This window comes from Carcharodon carcharias, chromosome 5, assembly GCF_017639515.1.
Source record: "Carcharodon carcharias isolate sCarCar2 chromosome 5, sCarCar2.pri, whole genome shotgun sequence".
Lineage (NCBI taxonomy): Eukaryota > Metazoa > Chordata > Chondrichthyes > Lamniformes > Lamnidae > Carcharodon > Carcharodon carcharias.
The window spans coordinates 75,636,091-75,651,700 of NC_054471.1; the positions used below are offsets into that span (position 1 = coordinate 75,636,091).

At 85.0% G+C, this 15,610-nt stretch overlaps 1 protein-coding gene across 1 annotated transcript in view; it reads right to left on the reverse strand.

Moving 5' to 3' along the window:
- The window catches only part of rab23 (RAB23, member RAS oncogene family), a 99,306-nt gene that overhangs the window by 83,573 nt on the left and 123 nt on the right, over window positions 1-15,610 (reverse strand). The gene's annotated exons all lie outside the window — the stretch shown is intronic.

The following is a 15,610-nucleotide window of genomic DNA, read 5'->3' on the forward strand; positions in this document are numbered from 1 at the left end:
CCGGCCACGGGGCGAGCGGAGGGGGGCGGGAGGGCGGGGGGCACCCCGGCCACGGGGCGAGCGGAGGGGGCGGGAGGGCGGGGGGCACCCCGGCCACGGGGCGAGCGGAGGGGGCGGGAGGGCGGGGTCACCCCGTCCCCGGGGCGAGCGGAGGGGGCGGGAGGGCGGGGTCACCCCGTCCCCGGGGCGAGCGGAGGGGGCGGGAGGGCGGGGTCACCCCGTCCCCGGGGCGAGCGGAGGGGGCGGGAGGGCGGGGGGCACCCCGTCCCCGGGGCGAGCGGAGGAGGCGGGAGGGCGGGAGGCACCCCGTCCCCGGGGCGAGCGGAGGAGGCGGGAGGCCGGGGGGCACCCCGTCCACAGGGCGAGGGGCGGGGCAGGGGGGCGGGAGGGTGGGTAAGGCGATGGGTCTGGAGCACCCTATCCACAGGGTGGAAGGGCGGGTTGGCAACCCTTCCGCGGAGCGAGGGTAGCGGTGCGAGAGGCTGGGGTGGCTTCCTCGCCACGGGGCGAGGGGCGGGATAACGTGGGGGCACCCCGGCCACGGGGCGAGGGGAGCCAGAGGGCGAGGGGGGGGGGGGGGCGGGGGGGTGCCATGGGGCGAGGGGAGGGAGGGTGGGGGGGGCCACGGGGCGAGGGGAGGAGGGTGGGCGTGGGGCACCCCGGCTACGGGGCGAGCGGAAGGGGGCGGGGAGGGCGGGGGGCAACCCGGCCACGGGGCGAGCGGAGGGGGCGGGAGGGCGGGGGGGCACCCCGGCCACGGGGCGAGCGGAGGGGGCGGGAGGGCGGGGGGCACCCCGGCTACGGGGTGAAACGTAGGGGCGGGAGGGCGGGTGGCACACGGGCCACGGGGCGAGCGGAGGGGGCGGGAGGGCGGGGGGCACCCCGGCCACGGGGCGAGCGGAAGGGGGCGGGAGGGCGGGGGGCACCCCGGCCACGGGGGCGAGCGGAGGGGGCGGGAGGGCGGGGGGCAACCCGGCCACGGGGCGAGCGGAGGGGGCGGGAGGGCGGGGGGGCACCCCGGCCACGGGGCGAGCGGAGGGGGCGGGAGGGCGGGGGGCACCCCGGCCACGGGGCGAGCGGAGGGGGCGGGAGGGCGGGGGGCACACCGGCCACGGGGCGAGCGGAGGGGGCGGGTGGGCGGGGGGCACACCGGCCACGGGGCGAGCGGAGGGGGCGGGTGGGCGGGGGGCACACCGGCCACGGGGCGAGCGGAGGGGGCGGGTGGGCGGGGGGGCACCCCGGCCACGGGGCCAGGGGAGGGGGCGGGTGGGCGGGGGGCACCCCGGCCACGGGGCCAGGGGAGGGGGCGGGTGGGCGGGGGGCACCCCTTCCACGGGGCCAGGGGAGGGGGCGGGAGGGCGGGGGGCACCCCTTCCACGGGGCCAGGGGAGGGGGCGGGAGGGCGGGGGGCACCCGTTCCACGGGGCCAGGGGAGGGGGCGGAAGGGCGGGGGGCACCCCTTCCACGGGGCCAGGGGAGGGGGCGGGAGGGCGGGGGGCACCCCTTCCACGGGGCTAGGGGAGGGGGCGGGAGGGCGGGGGGCACCCCTTCCACGGGGCCAGGGGAGGGGGCGGGGAGGGCGGGGGGGCACCCCTTCCACGGGGCCAGGGGAGGGGGCGGGAGGGCGGGGGGCACCCCTTCCACGGGGCCAGGGGAGGGGGCGGGAGGGCGGGGGGCACCCCTTCCACGGGGCCAGGGGAGGGGGCGGGAGGGCGGGGGGCACCCCTTCCACGGGGCCAGGGGAGGGTGCGGGAGGGCGGGGGGCACCCCGTCCACGGGGCGAGCGGAGGGGGCAGGAAGGCGGGGGGCACCCGGTCCACGGAGCGAGCGGAGGGGGCGGGGGGGCACCCCGTCCATGGGACGAGCGGAGAGGGCTGGGGGGCACCCTGTCCACAGGGCGAGGGGATGGGGCAAGGGGCCAGGAGGGCGGGTGAGGCGATGGGTCTGGAGTACCCTATCCACAGGGTGGAAGGGCGGGTTGGCAACCCGTCCCCGGAGCGAGGGTAGCGGCGCGAGAGGCTGGGATGGCACCCTGGCCACGGGGCGGGATGGCGTGGGGGCACCCCGTCCACGGGGAGAGGGGAGGGGGCTGGAGGGCGGGGGTGCACCCCGGCCACGGGGCGAGGGGAGGGGGCGGGAGGGCGGGGGTGCAACCCGGCCAAGGGGCGAGCGGAGGGGCTGGGAGCGCGGGGGGGCACCCCGGCCAAGGGGCGAGCGGAGGGGGCGGGAGGGCGGGGGGCACCCCGGCCAAGGGGCGAGCGGAGGGGGCGGGAGGGCGGGGGGCACCCCGGCCACGGGGCGAGCGGAGGGGGCGGGAGGGCGGGGGGCACCCCGGCCACGGGGCGAGCGGAGGGGGCGGGAGGGCGGGGGGCACCCCGGCCACGGGGCGAGCGGAGGGGGCGGGAGGGCGGGGGGCACCCCGGCCACGGGGCGAGCGGAGGGGGCGGGAGGGCGGGGGGCACCCCGGCCACGGGGCGAGCGGAGGGGGCGGGAGGGCGGGGGGCACCCCGGCCACGGGGCGAGCGGAGGGGGCGGGAGGGCGGGGGGCACCCCGGCCACGGGGCGAGCGGAGGGGGCGGGAGGGCGGGGGGCACCCCGGCCACGGGGCGAGCGGAGGGGGCGGGAGGGCGGGGGGCACCCCGGCCACGGGGCGAGCGGAGGGGGCGGGAGGGCGGGGGGCACCCCGGCCACGGGGCGAGCGGAGGGGGCGGGAGGGCGGGGGGCACCCCGGCCACGGGGCGAGCGGACGGGGCGGGAGGGCGGGGGGCACCCCGTCCACAGGGCGAGGGTCGGGGCAGGGGGGCGGGAGGGCGGGTGAGGCGATGGGTCTGGAGCACCCTATTCGCAGGGTGGAAGGGCGGGTTGGCAACCCTTCCGCGGAGCGAGGGTAGCGGTGCGAGAGGCTGGGGTGGCTTCCTGGCCACGGGGCGAGGGGCGGGATGACGTGGGGGCACCCCGGCCACGGGGCGAGGGGAGCCAGAGGGCGAGGGGGGGGGGGGCGGGGGGGTGCCATGGGGTGAGGGGAGGGAGGGTGGGGGGGGCCACGGGGCGAGGGGAGGGAGGGTGGGCGTGGGGCACCCCGGCCACGGGGCGAGGGGAGGGGGCGGGAGGGCGGGGGTGCATCCCGTCCACGGGGCGAGCGGAGGGGCCGGGAGGGCGGAGGGGCACCCCGGCTACGGGGTGAAACGTAGGGGTGGGAGGGCGGGGGGCACACCGGCCACGGGGCGAGCGGAGGGGGCGGGAGGGCGGGGGGCACCCCGGCCACGGGGCGAGCGGAGGGGGCGGGAGGGCGGGGGGCACCCCGGCCACGGGGCGAGCGGAGGGGGGCGGGAGGGCAGGGGGCACCCCGGCCACGGGGCGAGCGGAGGGGGCGGTGAGGGCGGGGGGCACCCCGGCCACGGGGCGAGCGGAGGGGGCGGGTGGGCGGGGGGCACCCCGGCCACGGGGCGAGCGGAGGGGGCGGGGAGGGCGGGGGGCACCCGGCCACGGGGCGAGCGGAGGGGGGCGGGAGGGCGGGGGGCACCCCGGCCACGGGTTCGAGCGGAGGGGGCGGGAGGGCGGGGGGGCACCCCGGCCACGGGTCGAGCGGAGGGGGCGGGAGGGCGGGGGGCACCCCGGCCACGGGGCGAGCGGAGGGGGCGGGGAGGGCGGGGGGCACCCCGGCCACGGGGCGAGCGGAGGGGGCGGGAGGGCGGGGGGGCACCCCCGGCCACGGGGCGAGCGGAGGGGGCGGGAGGGCGGGGGGCACCCCGGCCACGGGGCGAGCGGAGGGGGCGGGAGGGCGGGGGGCACCCCGGCCACGGGGCGAGCGGAGGGGGCGGGAGGGCGGGGGGCACCCCGGCCACGGGGCGAGCGGATGGGGCGGGAGGGCGGGGGGCACCCCGGCCACGGGGCGAGCGGAGGGGGCGGGAGGGCGGGGGGCACCCCGGCCACGGGGCGAGCGGAGGGGGGCGGGAGGGCGGGGGGCACCCCGGCCACGGGGCGAGCGGAGGGGGCGGGAGGGCGGGGGGCACCCCGGCCACGGGGCGAGCGGACGGGGCGGGAGGGCGGGGGGCACCCCGGCCACGGGGCGAGCGGACGGGGCGGGAGGGCGGGGGGCACCCCGGCCACGGGGCGAGCGGAGGGGGCGGGAGGGCGGGGGGCACCCCGGCCACGGGGCGAGCGGAGGGGGCGGGAGGGCGGGGGGCACCCCGGCCACGGGGCGAGCGGAGGGGGCGGGAGGGCGGGGGGCACCCCGGCCACGGGGCGAGCGGAGGGGGCGGGAGGGCGGGGGGCACCCCGGCCACGGGGCGAGCGGAGGGTGCGGGAGGGCGGGGGGCACCCCGGCCACGGGGCGAGCGGAGGGGGCGGGAGGGCGGGGGGCACCCCGGCCACGGGGCGAGCGGAGGGGGCGGGAGGGCGGGGGGCACCCCGGCCACGGGGCGAGCGGAGGGGGCGGGAGGGCGGGGTCACCCCGTCCCCGGAGCGAGCGGAGGGGGCGGGAGGGCGGGGTCACCCCGTCCCCGGGGCGAGCGGAGGGGGCGGGAGGGCGGGGTCACCCCGTCCCCGGGGCGAGCGGAGGGGGCGGGAGGGCGGGGGGCACCCCGTCCCCGGGGCGAGCGGAGGAGGCGGGAGGGCGGGGGGCACCCCGTCCACAGGGCGAGGGGCGGGGCAGGGGGGCGGGAGGGCGGGTGAGGCGATGGGTCTGGAGCACCCTATCCACAGGGTGGAAGGGCGGGTTGGCAACCCTTCCGCGGAGCGAGGGTAGCGGTGCGAGAGGCTGGGGTGGCTTCCTGGCCACGGGGCGAGGGGCGGGATAACGTGGGGGCACCCCGGCCACGGGGCGAGGGGAGCCAGAGGGCGAGGGGGGGTGGGGGGGCGGGGGGGTGCCATGGGGCGAGGGGAGGGAGGGTGGGGGGGGCCACGGGGCGAGGGGAGGGAGGGTGGGCGTGGGGCACCCCGGCCATGGGGCGAGGGGAGGGGGCGGGAGGGCGGGGGTGCACCCCTCCACGGGGCGAGCGGAGGGGCCGGGAGGGCGGAGGGGCACCCCGGCTACGGGGTGAAACGTAGGGGCGGGAGGGCGGGGGGCACACGGGCCACGGGGCGAGCGGAGGGGGGCGGTGAGGCGGGGGGCACCCCGGCCACGGGGCGAGCGGAGGGGGCGGGAGGGCGGGGGGCACCCCGGCCACGGGGCGAGCGGAGGGGGCGGGGAGGGCGGGGGGCAACCCGGCCACGGGGCGAGCGGAGGGGGCGGGAGGGCGGGGGGCAACCCGGCCACGGGGCGAGCGGAGGGGGGCGGGAGGGCGGGGGGCAACCCGGCCACGGGGCGAGCGGAGGGGGCGGGAGGGCGGGGGGCAACCCGGCCACGGGGCGAGCGGAGGGGGCGGGAGGGCGGGGGGGCAACCCGGCCACGGGGCGAGCGGAGGGGGCGGGAGGGCGGGGGGGCACCCCGGCCACGGGGCGAGCGGAGGGGGCGGGAGGGCGGGGGGCACCCCGGCCACGGGGCGAGCGGCGGGGGCGGGAGGGCGGGGGGCACCCCGGCCACGGGGCGAGCGGAGGGGGCGGGAGGGCGGGGGGCACCCCGGCCACGGGGCGAGCGGAGGGGGCGGGAGGGCGGGGGGCACCCCGGCCACGGGGCGAGCGGAGGGGGCGGGGGGCACCCCGGCCACGGGCGAGCGGAGGGGGCGGGGGGCACCCCGGCCACGGGGCGAGCGGAGGGGGCGGGGGGCACCCCGGCCACGGGGCGAGCGGAGGGGGCGGGGGGCACCCCGGCCACGGTGCGAGCGGAGGGGGCGGGAGGGCGGGGGGCACCCCGGCCACGGGGCGAGCGGGGGGGGCGGGAGGGCGGGGGGCACCCCGGCCACGGGGCGAGCGGAGGGGGCGGGAGGGGGGGGGGGCACCCCGGCCATGGGGCGAGCGGAGGGGGCGGGAGGGGGGGGGCACCCCGGCCACGGGGCGAGCGGAGGGGGCGGGAGGGCGGGGGGCACCCCGGCCACGGGGCGAGCGGAGGAGGCGGGAGGGCGGGGGGCACCCCGGCCACGGGGCGGGCGAAGGGGGCGGGAGGGCGGGGGGCACCCCGGCCACGGGGTGAAACGAAGGGGCGGGAGGGCGGGGGGCACACGGGCCACGGGGCGAGCGGAGGGGGCGGGAGGGCGGGGGGAACCCCGTCCACGGGGCCAGGGGAGGGGGCGGGAGGGCGGGGGGCACCCCTTCCACGGGGCCAGGGGAGGGGGGCGGGAGGGCGGGGGGCACCCCTTCCACGGGGCCAGGGGAGGGGGCGGGAGGGCGGGGGGCAACCCTTCCACGGGGCCAGGGGAGGGGGCGGGAGGGCGGGGGGCACCCCGTCCCCGGGGCGAGCGGAGGGGGCGGGAGGGAGGGGGGCACCCCGTCCCCGGGGCGAGCGGAGGGGGCGGGAGGGCGGGGGGCACCCCGTCCCCGGGGCGAGCGGAGGGGGCGGGAGGGCGGGGGGCACCCCGTCCCCGGGGCGAGCGGAGGGGGCGGGAGGGCGGGGGGCACCCCGTCCCCTTGGCGAGCGGAGGGGGCGGGAGGGCGGGGGGCAACCCGTCCCCGGGGCGAGCGGAGGGGGCGGGAGGGCGGGGGGCAACCCGTCCCCGGGGCGAGCGGAGGGGGCGGGAGGGCGGGGGGCAACCCGTCCCCGGGGCGAGCGGAGGGGGCGGGAGGGCGGGGGGCAACCCGTCCCCGGGGCGAGCGGAGGGGGCGGGAGGGCGGGGGGCACCCCGTCCCCGGGGCGAGCGGAGGGGGCGGGAGGGCGGGGGGCACCCCGTCCCCTTGGCGAGCGGAGGGGGCGGGAGGGCGGGGGGCACCCCGTCCCCGGGGCGAGCGGAGGGGGCGGGAGGGCGGGGGGCACCCCGTCCCCGGGGCGAGCGGAGGGGGGCGGGAGGGCGGGGGGCACCCCGTCCCCGGGGCGAGCGGAGGGGGCGGGAGGGCGGGGGGCACCCCGTCACCGGGGCGAGCGGAGGGGGCGGGAGGGCGGGGGGCACCCCGTCCCCGGGGCGAGCGGAGGGGGCGGGAGGGCGGGGGGCACCCCGTCACCGGGGCGAGCGGAGGGGGCGGGAGGGCGGGGGGCACCCCGTCTCCGGGGCGAGCGGAGGGGGGCGGGAGGGCGGGGGGCACCCCGTCCCCGGGGCGAGCGGAGGGGGCGGGGAGGGCGGGGGGCACCCCGTCCCCGGGGCGAGCGGAGGGGGCGGGAGGGCGGGGGGCACCCCGTCCCCGGGGCGAGCGGAGGGGGCGGGAGGGCGGGGGGCACCCCGTCCCCGGGGCGAGCGGAGGGGGCGGGAGGCACCCCGTCCCCGGGGCGAGCGGAGGGGGCGGGAGGGCGGCGGGCACCCCGTCCCCGGGGCGAGCGGAGGGGGCGGGAGGGCGGGGGGCACCCCGTCCCCGGGGCGAGCGGAGGGGGCGGGAGGGCGGGGGGCACCCTGTCCACAGGGCGAGGGGACGGGGCAGGGGGGCGGGAGGGCGGGTGAGGCACTGGGTCTGGTGCACCCTATCTACAGGGTGGAAGGGCGGGTTGGCAACCCTTCCGCGGAGCGAGGGTAGCGGTGCGAGAGGCTGGGGTGGCTTCCTGGCCACGGGGCGAGGGGCGGGATGACGTGGGGGCACCCCGGCCACGGGGCGAGGGTAGCCAGAGGGCGAGGGGAGGGGGGGGGGGCGGGGGGGTGCCATGGGGCGAGGGGAGGGAGGGTGGGGGGGGGCCACGGGGCGAGGGGAGGGAGTGTGGGCGTGGGGCACCCCGGCCACGGGGCGAGGGGAGGGGGCGGGAGGGCGGGGGGCACACGGGCCACGGGGCGAGGGGAGGGGGCGGGAGGTCGGGGGGCACCCCGGCCACGGGGCGAGCGGAGGGGGCGGGAGGGCGGGGGGCACCCCGGCCACGGGGCGAGCGGAGGGGGCGGGAGGGCGGGGGGCACCCCGGCCACGGGGCGAGCGGAGGGGGCGGGAGGGCGGGGGGCACCCCGGCCACGGGGCGAGCGGAGGGGGCGGGAGGGCGGGGGGCACCCCGGCCACGGGGCGAGCGGAGGGGGCGGGACGGCGGGGGGCACCCCGGCCACGGGGCGAGCGGAGGGGGCGGGAGGGCGGGGGGGCACCCCGGCCACGGGGCGAGCGGAGGAGGCAGGAGGGCGGGGGGCACCCCGGCCACGGGGCGAGCGGAGGGGGCGGGTGGGCGGGGGGCACCCCTTCCACGGGGCCAGGGGAGGGGGCGGGTGGGCGGGGGGCACCCCGGCCACGGGGCCAGGGGAGGGGGCGGGTGGCCGGGGGGCACCCCTTCCACGGGGCCAGGGGAGAGGGCGGGAGGGCGGGGGGCACCCCTTCCACGGGGCCAGGGGAGGGGGCGGGAGGGCGGGGGGCACCCCTTCCACGGGGCCAGGGGAGGGGGCGGGAGGGCGGGGGGCACCCCTTCCACGGGGCCAGGGGAGGGGGCGGGAGGGCGGGGGGCACCCCTTCCACGGGGCCAGGGGAGGGGGGCGGGAGGGCGGGGGGCACCCCTTCCACGGGGCCAGGGGAGGGGGCGGGAGGGGAGGGGGCGGGAGGGCGGGGGGCACCCCTTCCACGGGGCCAGGGGAGGGGGCGGGAGGGCGGGGGGCACCCCTTCCACGGGGCCAGGGGAGGGGGCGGGAGGGCGGGGGGCACCCCTTCCACGGGGCCAGGGGAGGTGGCGGGAGGGCGGGGGGGCACCCCTTCCACGGGGCCAGGGGAGGGGGCGGGGAGGGCGGGGGGCACCCCTTCCACGGGGCCAGGGGAGGGGGCGGGAGGGCGGGGGGCACCCCTTCCACGGGGCCAGGGGAGGGGGCGGGAGGGCGGGGGGCACCCCTTCCACGGGGCCAGGGGAGGGGGCGGGAGGGCGGGGGGCACCCGTTCCACGGGGCCAGGGAGGGGGCGGGAGGGCGGGGGGCACCCCTTCCACGGGGCCAGGGGAGGGGGCGGGAGGGCGGGGGGCACCCCTTCCACGGGGCCAGGGGAGGGGGCGGGAGGGCGGGGGGCACCCCTTCCACGGGGCCAGGGGAGGGGGCGGGAGGGCGGGGGGCACCCCTTCCACGGGGCCAGGGGAGGGGGCGGGAGGGCGGGGGGCACCCCTTCCACGGGGCCAGGGGAGGGTGCGGGATGGCGTGGGGGCACCCCGTCCACGGGGAGAGGGGAGGGGGCTGGAGCGCAGGGTGCACCCCGGCCACGGGGCGAGGGGAGGGGGCGGGAGGGCGGGGGTGCAACCCGGCCAAGGGCGAGCGGAGGGGCTGGGAGCGCGGGGGGGCACCCCGGCCACGGGGCGAGCGGAGGGAGCGGGAGGGCGGGGTCACCCCGTCCCCGGGGCGAGCGGAGGGGGCGGGAGGGCGGGGTCACCCCGTCCCCGGGGCGAGCGGAGGGGACGGGAGGGCGGGGGGCACCCCGTCCCCGGGGCGAGCGGAGGGGGCGGGAGGGCGGGGGGCACCCCGTCCACAGGGCGAGGGGCGGGGCAGGGGGGCGGGAGGGCGGGGGTGCACCCCGTCCGCGGGGCGAGCGGAGGGGGGCGGGAGGGCGGGGGGCACCCCGTCCCCGGGGCGAGCGGAGGGGGCGGGAGGGCGGGTGGCACCCCGTCCCCGGGGCGAGCGGAGGGGGCGGGAGGGCGGGGGGCACCCCGTCCCCGGGGCGAGCGGAGTGGGCGGGAGGGCGGGGGGCACCCCGTCCCCGGGGCGAGCGGAGGGGGCGGGAGGGCGGGGGTGCAACCCGGCCAAGGGCGAGCGGAGGGGCTGGGAGCGCGGGGGGGCACCCCGGCCACGGGGCGAGCGGAGGGAGCGGGAGGGCGGGGTCACCCCGTCCCCGGGGCGAGCGGAGGGGGCGGGCGGGCGGGGTCACCCCGTCCCCGGGGCGAGCGGAGGGGACGGGAGGGCGGGGGGCACCCCGTCCCCGGGGCGAGCGGAGGGGGCGGGAGGGCGGGGGGCACCCCGTCCACAGGGCGAGGGGCGGGGCAGGGGGGGCGGGAGGGCGGGGGTGCACCCCGTCCGCGGGGCGAGCGGAGGGGGCGGGAGGGCGGGGGGGCACCCCGTCCCCGGGGCGAGCGGAGGGGGCGGGAGGGCGGGTGGCACCCCGTCCCCGGGGCGAGCGGAGGGGGCGGGAGGGCGGGGGGCACCCCGTCCCCGGGGCGAGCGGAGGGGGGCGGGAGGGCGGGGGGCACCCCGTCCCCGGGGCGAGCGGAGTGGGCGGGAGGGCGGGGGGCACCCCGTCCCCGGGGCGAGCGGAGGGGGTGGGAGGGCGGGGGGCACCCCGTCCCCGGGGCGAGCGGAGGGGGCGGGAGGGCGGGGGGCACCCCGTCCCCGGGGCGAGCGGAGGGGGCGGGAGGGCGGGGGGCACCCCGTCCCCGGGGCGAGCGGAGGGGGCGGGAGGGCGGTGGGCACCCCGTCCCCGGGGCGAGCGGAGGAGGCGGGAGGGCGGGGGGCACCCCGTCCACAGGGCGAAGGGACGGGGCAGGGGGGCGGGAGGGCGGGTGAGGCGCTGGGTCTGGTGCACCCTATCCACAGGGTGGAAGGGCGGGTTGGCAACCCTTCCGTGGAGCGAGGGTAGCGGTGCGAGAGGCTGGGGTGGCTTCCTGGCCACGGGGCGAGGGGCGGGATGACGTGGGGGCACCCCGGCCACGGGTAGCCAGAGGGCGAGGGGAGGGGGGGGGGGGCGGGGGGGTGCCATGGGGCGAGGGGAGGGAGGGTGGGGGGGGCCACGGGGCGAGGGGAGGGAGTGTGGGCGTGGGGCACCCTGGCCACGGGGCGAGGGGAGGGGGCGGGAGGGCGGGGGGCACACGGGCCACGGGGCGAGCGGAGGGGGCGGGAGGGCGGGGGGCACCCCGGCCACGGGGCGAGCGGAGGGGGCGGGAGGGCGGGGGGCACCCCGGCCACGGGGCGAGCGGAGGGGGCGGGAGGGCGGGGGGCACCCCGGCCACGGGGCGAGCGGAGGGTGCGGGTGGGTGGGGGGCACCCCGGCCACGGGGCAAGCGGAGGGGGCGGGAGGCACCCCGGCCACGGGCGAGCGGAGGGGGCGGGAGGGCGGGGGGCACCCCGGCCACGGGGCGAGCGGAGGGGGCGGGAGGGCGGGGGGCACCCCGGCCACGGGGCGAGCGGAGGGGGCGGGAGGGCGGGGGGCACCCCGGCCACGGGGCGAGCGGAGGGGGCGGGAGGGCGGGGGGCACCCCGGCCACGGGGCGAGCGGATGGGGCGGGAGGGCGGGGGGCACCCCGGCCACGGGGCGAGCGGAGGGGGCGGGAGGTCGGGGGGCACCCCGGCCACGGGGCGAGCGGAGGGGGGCGGGAGGGCGGGGGGCACCCCGGCCACGGGGCGAGCGGAGGGGGCGGGAGGGCGGGGGGCACCCCGGCCACGGGGCGAGCGGAGGGGGCGGGAGGGCGGGGGGCACCCCGGCCACGGGGCGAGCGGAGGGGGCGGGTGGGCGGGGGGCACCCCTTCCACGGGGCCAGGGGAGGGGGCGGGTGGCCGGGGGGCACCCCGGCCACGGGGCCAGGGGAGGGGGCGGGTGGCCGGGGGGCACCCCTTCCACGGGGCCAGGGGAGGGGGCGGGAGGGCGGGGGGCACCCCTTCCACGGGGCCAGGGGAGGGGGCGGGAGGGTGGGGGGCACCCCTTCCACGGGGCCAGGGGAGGGGGCGGGAGGGCGGGGGGCACCCCTTCCACGGGGCCAGGGGAGGGGGCGGGAGGGCGGGGGGCACCCCTTCCACGGGGCCAGGGGAGGGGGCGGGTGGCCGGGGGGCACCCCTTCCACGGGGCCAGGGGAGGGGGCGGGAGGGCGGGGGGCACCCCTTCCACGGGGCCAGGGGAGGGGGCGGGAGGGCGGGGGGCACCCCTTCCACGGGGCCAGGGGAGGGGGCGGGAGGGCGGGGGGGCACCCCTTCCACGGGGCCAGGGGAGGGGGCGGGAGGGCGGGGGGGCACCCCTTCCACGGGGCCAGGGGAGGGGGCGGGAGGGCGGGGGGCACCCCTTCCACGGGGCCAGGGGAGGGGGCGGGAGGGCGGGGGGCACCCCTTCCACGGGGCCAGGGGAGGGGGCGGGAGGGCGGGGGGCACCCCTTCCACGGGGCCAGGGGAGGGGGCGGGAGGGCGGGGGGGCACCCCTTCCACGGGGCCAGGGGAGGGGGCGGGAGGGCGGGGGGCACCCCTTCCACGGGGCCAGGGGAGGGGGCGGGAGGGCGGGGGGCACCCCTTCCACGGGGCCAGGGGAGGGTGCGGGAGGGCGGGGGGCACCCCGTCCACGGGGCGAGGGGAGGGGGCGCGAGGGTGGGGGGCACCCCGTCCACGGGGCGAGGGGAGGGGGCGGGAGGGCGGCGGGCACCCCGTCCACGGGGCCAGGGGAGGGGGCGGGAGGGCGGGGGGTACCCCGTCCACGGGGCGAGGGGAGGGGGCGGGAGGGCGGGGGGCACCCCGTCCACGGGGCGAGGGGAGGGGGCGGGAGGGCGGGGGGCACCCCGTCCACGGGGCGAGGGGAGGGGGCGGGAGGGCGGGGGGCACCCCGTCCACGGGGCGAGGGGAGGGGGCGGGAGGGCGGGGGGCACCCCGTCCACGGGGCGAGGGGAGGGGGCGGGAGGGCGGGGGGCACCCCGTCCACGGGGCGAGGGGAGGGGGCGGGAGGGCGGGGGGCACCCCGTCCACGGGGCGAGGGGAGGGGGCGGGAGGGCGGGGGGCACCCCGTCCACGGGGCGAGGGGAGGGGGCGGGAGGGCGGGGGGCACCCCGTCCACGGGGCAAGCGGAGGGGGCGGGAGGGCGGGGGGGCACCCCGTCCACGGGGCGAGCGGAGGGGGCGGGAAGGCGGGGGGCACCCGGTCCACGGAGCGAGGGGATGGGGCAAGGGGCCAGGAGGGCGGGTGAGGCGATGGGTCTGGAGTACCCTATCCACAGGGTGGAAGGGCGGGTTGGCAACCCGTCCGCGGAGCGAGGGTAGCGGCGCGAGAGGCTGGGATGGCACCCTGGCCACGGGGCGGGATGGCGTGGGGGCACCCCGTCCACGGGGAGAGGGGAGGGGGCTGGAGGGCAGGGTGCACCCCGGCCACGGGGCGAGGGGAGGGGGCGGGAGGGCGGGGGTGCAACCCGGCCAAGGGCGAGCGGAGGGGCTGGGAGCGCGGGGGGGCACCCCGGCCACGGGGCGAGCGGAGGGGGCGGGAGGGCGGGGGGCACCCCGGCCACGGGGCGAGCGGAGGGGGCGGGAGGGCGGGGTCACCCCGTCCCCGGGGCGAGCGGAGGGGGCGGGAGGGCGGGGTCACCCCGTCCCCGGGGCGAGCGGAGGGGACGGGAGGGCGGGGGGCACCCCGTCCCCGGGGCGAGCGGAGGGGGCGGGAGGGCGGGGGGCACCCCGTCCACAGGGCGAGGGGCGGGGCAGGGGGGCGGGAGGGCGGGGGTGCACCCCGTCCGCGGGGCGAGCGGAGGGGGCGGGAGGGCGGGGGGCACCCCGTCCCCGGGGCGAGCGGAGGGGGCGGGAGGGCGGGTGGCACCCCGTCCCCGGGGCGAGCGGAGGGGGCGGGAGGGCGGGGCGCACCCCGTCCCCGGGGCGAGCGGAGGGGGCGGGAGGGCGGGGGGCACCCCGTCCCCGGGGGGAGCGGAGGGGGCGGGAGGGCGGGGGGCACCCCGTCCCCGGGGCGAGCGGAGGGGGCGGGAGGGCGGGGGGCACCCCGTCCCCGGGGCGAGCGGAGGGGGCGGGAGGGCGGGGGGCACCCCGTCCCCGGGGCGAGCGGAGGGGGCGGGAGGGCGGTGGGCACCCCGTCCCCGGGGCGAGCGGAGGAGGCGGGAGGGCGGGGGGTACCCCGTCCACAGGGCGAAGGGACGGGGCAGGGGGGCGGGAGGGCGGGTGAGGCGCTGGGTCTGGTGCACCCTATCCACAGGGTGGAAGGGCGGGTTGGCAACCCTTCCGTGGAGCGAGGGTAGCGGTGCGAGAGGCTGGGGTGGCTTCCTGGCCACGGGGCGAGGGGCGGGATGACGTGGGGGCACCCCGGCCACGGGGCGAGGGTAGCCAGAGGGCGAGGGGAGGGGGGGGGGGGGCGGGGGGGTGCCATGGGGCGAGGGGAGGGAGGGTGGGGGGGGCCACGGGGCGAGGGGAGGGAGTGTGGGCGGGGGGCACCCCGGCCACGGGGCGAGCGGAGGGGGCGGGAGGGCGGGGGGCACCCCGGCCACGGGGCGAGCGGAGGGGGGCGGGAGGGCGGGGGGCACCCCGGCCACGGGGCGAGGGGTGGGGGCGGGTGGGCGGGGGGCACCCCGGCCACGGGGCGAGGGGAGGGGGCGGGTGGGCGGGGGGCACCCCGGCCACGGGGCGAGGGGAGGGGGCGGGTGGGCGGGGGGCACCCCGGCCACGGGGCGAGGGGAGGGGGCGGGTGGGCGGGGGGCACCCCGGCCACGGGGCGAGGGGAGGGGGCGGGTGGGCGGGGGGCACCCCGGCCACGGGGCGAGGGGAGGGGGGCGGGTGGGCGGGGGGCACCCCGGCCACGGGGCGAGGGGGAGGGGGCGGGTGGGCGGGGGGCACCCCGGCCACGGGGCGAGGGGAGGGGGCGGGTGGGCGGGGGGCACCCCGGCCACGGGGCGAGGGGAGGGGGCGGGTGGGCGGGGGGCACCCCGGCCACGGGGCGAGGGGAGGGGGCGGGTGGCACCCCGGCCACGGGGCGAGGGGAGGGGGCGGGTGGGCGGGGGGCACCCCGGCCACGGGGCGAGGGGAGGGGGCGGGTGGGCGGGGGGCACCCCGGCCACGGGGCGAGGGGAGGGGGCGGGTGGGCGGGGGGCACCCCGGCCACGGGGCGAGGGGAGGGGGGCGGGTGGGCGGGGGGCACCCCGGCCACGGGGCGAGGGGAGGGGGCGGGTGGGCGGGGGGCACCCCGGCCACGGGGCGAGGGGAGGGGGCGGGTGGGCGGGGGGCACCCCGGCCACGGGGCGAGGGGAGGGGGCGGGTGGGCGGGGGGCACCCCGGCCACGGGGCGAGGGGAGGGGGCGGGTGGGCGGGGGGGCACCCCGGCCACGGGGCGAGGGGAGGGGGCGGGTGGGCGGGGGGCACCCCGGCCACGGGGCGAGGGGAGGGGGCGGGTGGGCGGGGGGCACCCCGGCCACGGGGCGAGGGGAGGGGGCGGGTGGGCGGGGGGCACCCCGGCCACGGGGCGAGGGGAGGGGGCGGGTGGGCGGGGGGCACCCCGGCCACGGGGCGAGGGGAGGGGGCGGGTGGGCGGGGGGCACCCCGGCCACGGGGCGAGGGAGGGGGCGGGTGGGCGGGGGGCACCCCGGCCACGGGGCGAGGGGAGGGGGCGGGTGGGCGGGGGGCACCCCGGCCACGGGGCGAGGGGAGGGGGCGGTGGGCGGGGGGCACCCCGGCCACGGGGCGAGGGGAGGGGGCGGGTGGGCGGGGGGCACCCCGGCCACGGGGCGAGGGGAGGGGGCGGGTGGGCGGGGGGCACCCCGGCCACGGGGCGAGGGCAGTGGGGCAGCCCCTCCACGGGGCGAGGGGAGGGGGGCACCCCGTCAACGGGGCCAGGGCGGGGGGCACCGCGTCCACGGCGTGAGGGGAGGGGGGTGGGAGAGCGGGGGGCATTGCGTCCGCAGGGGTGAGGGGCGGGATGGCGCCCATAGGAGTGAGCGGAGGGGGGCGGTAGGGCGTGGGGCATCCCGTCCACGGGGCGAGGGG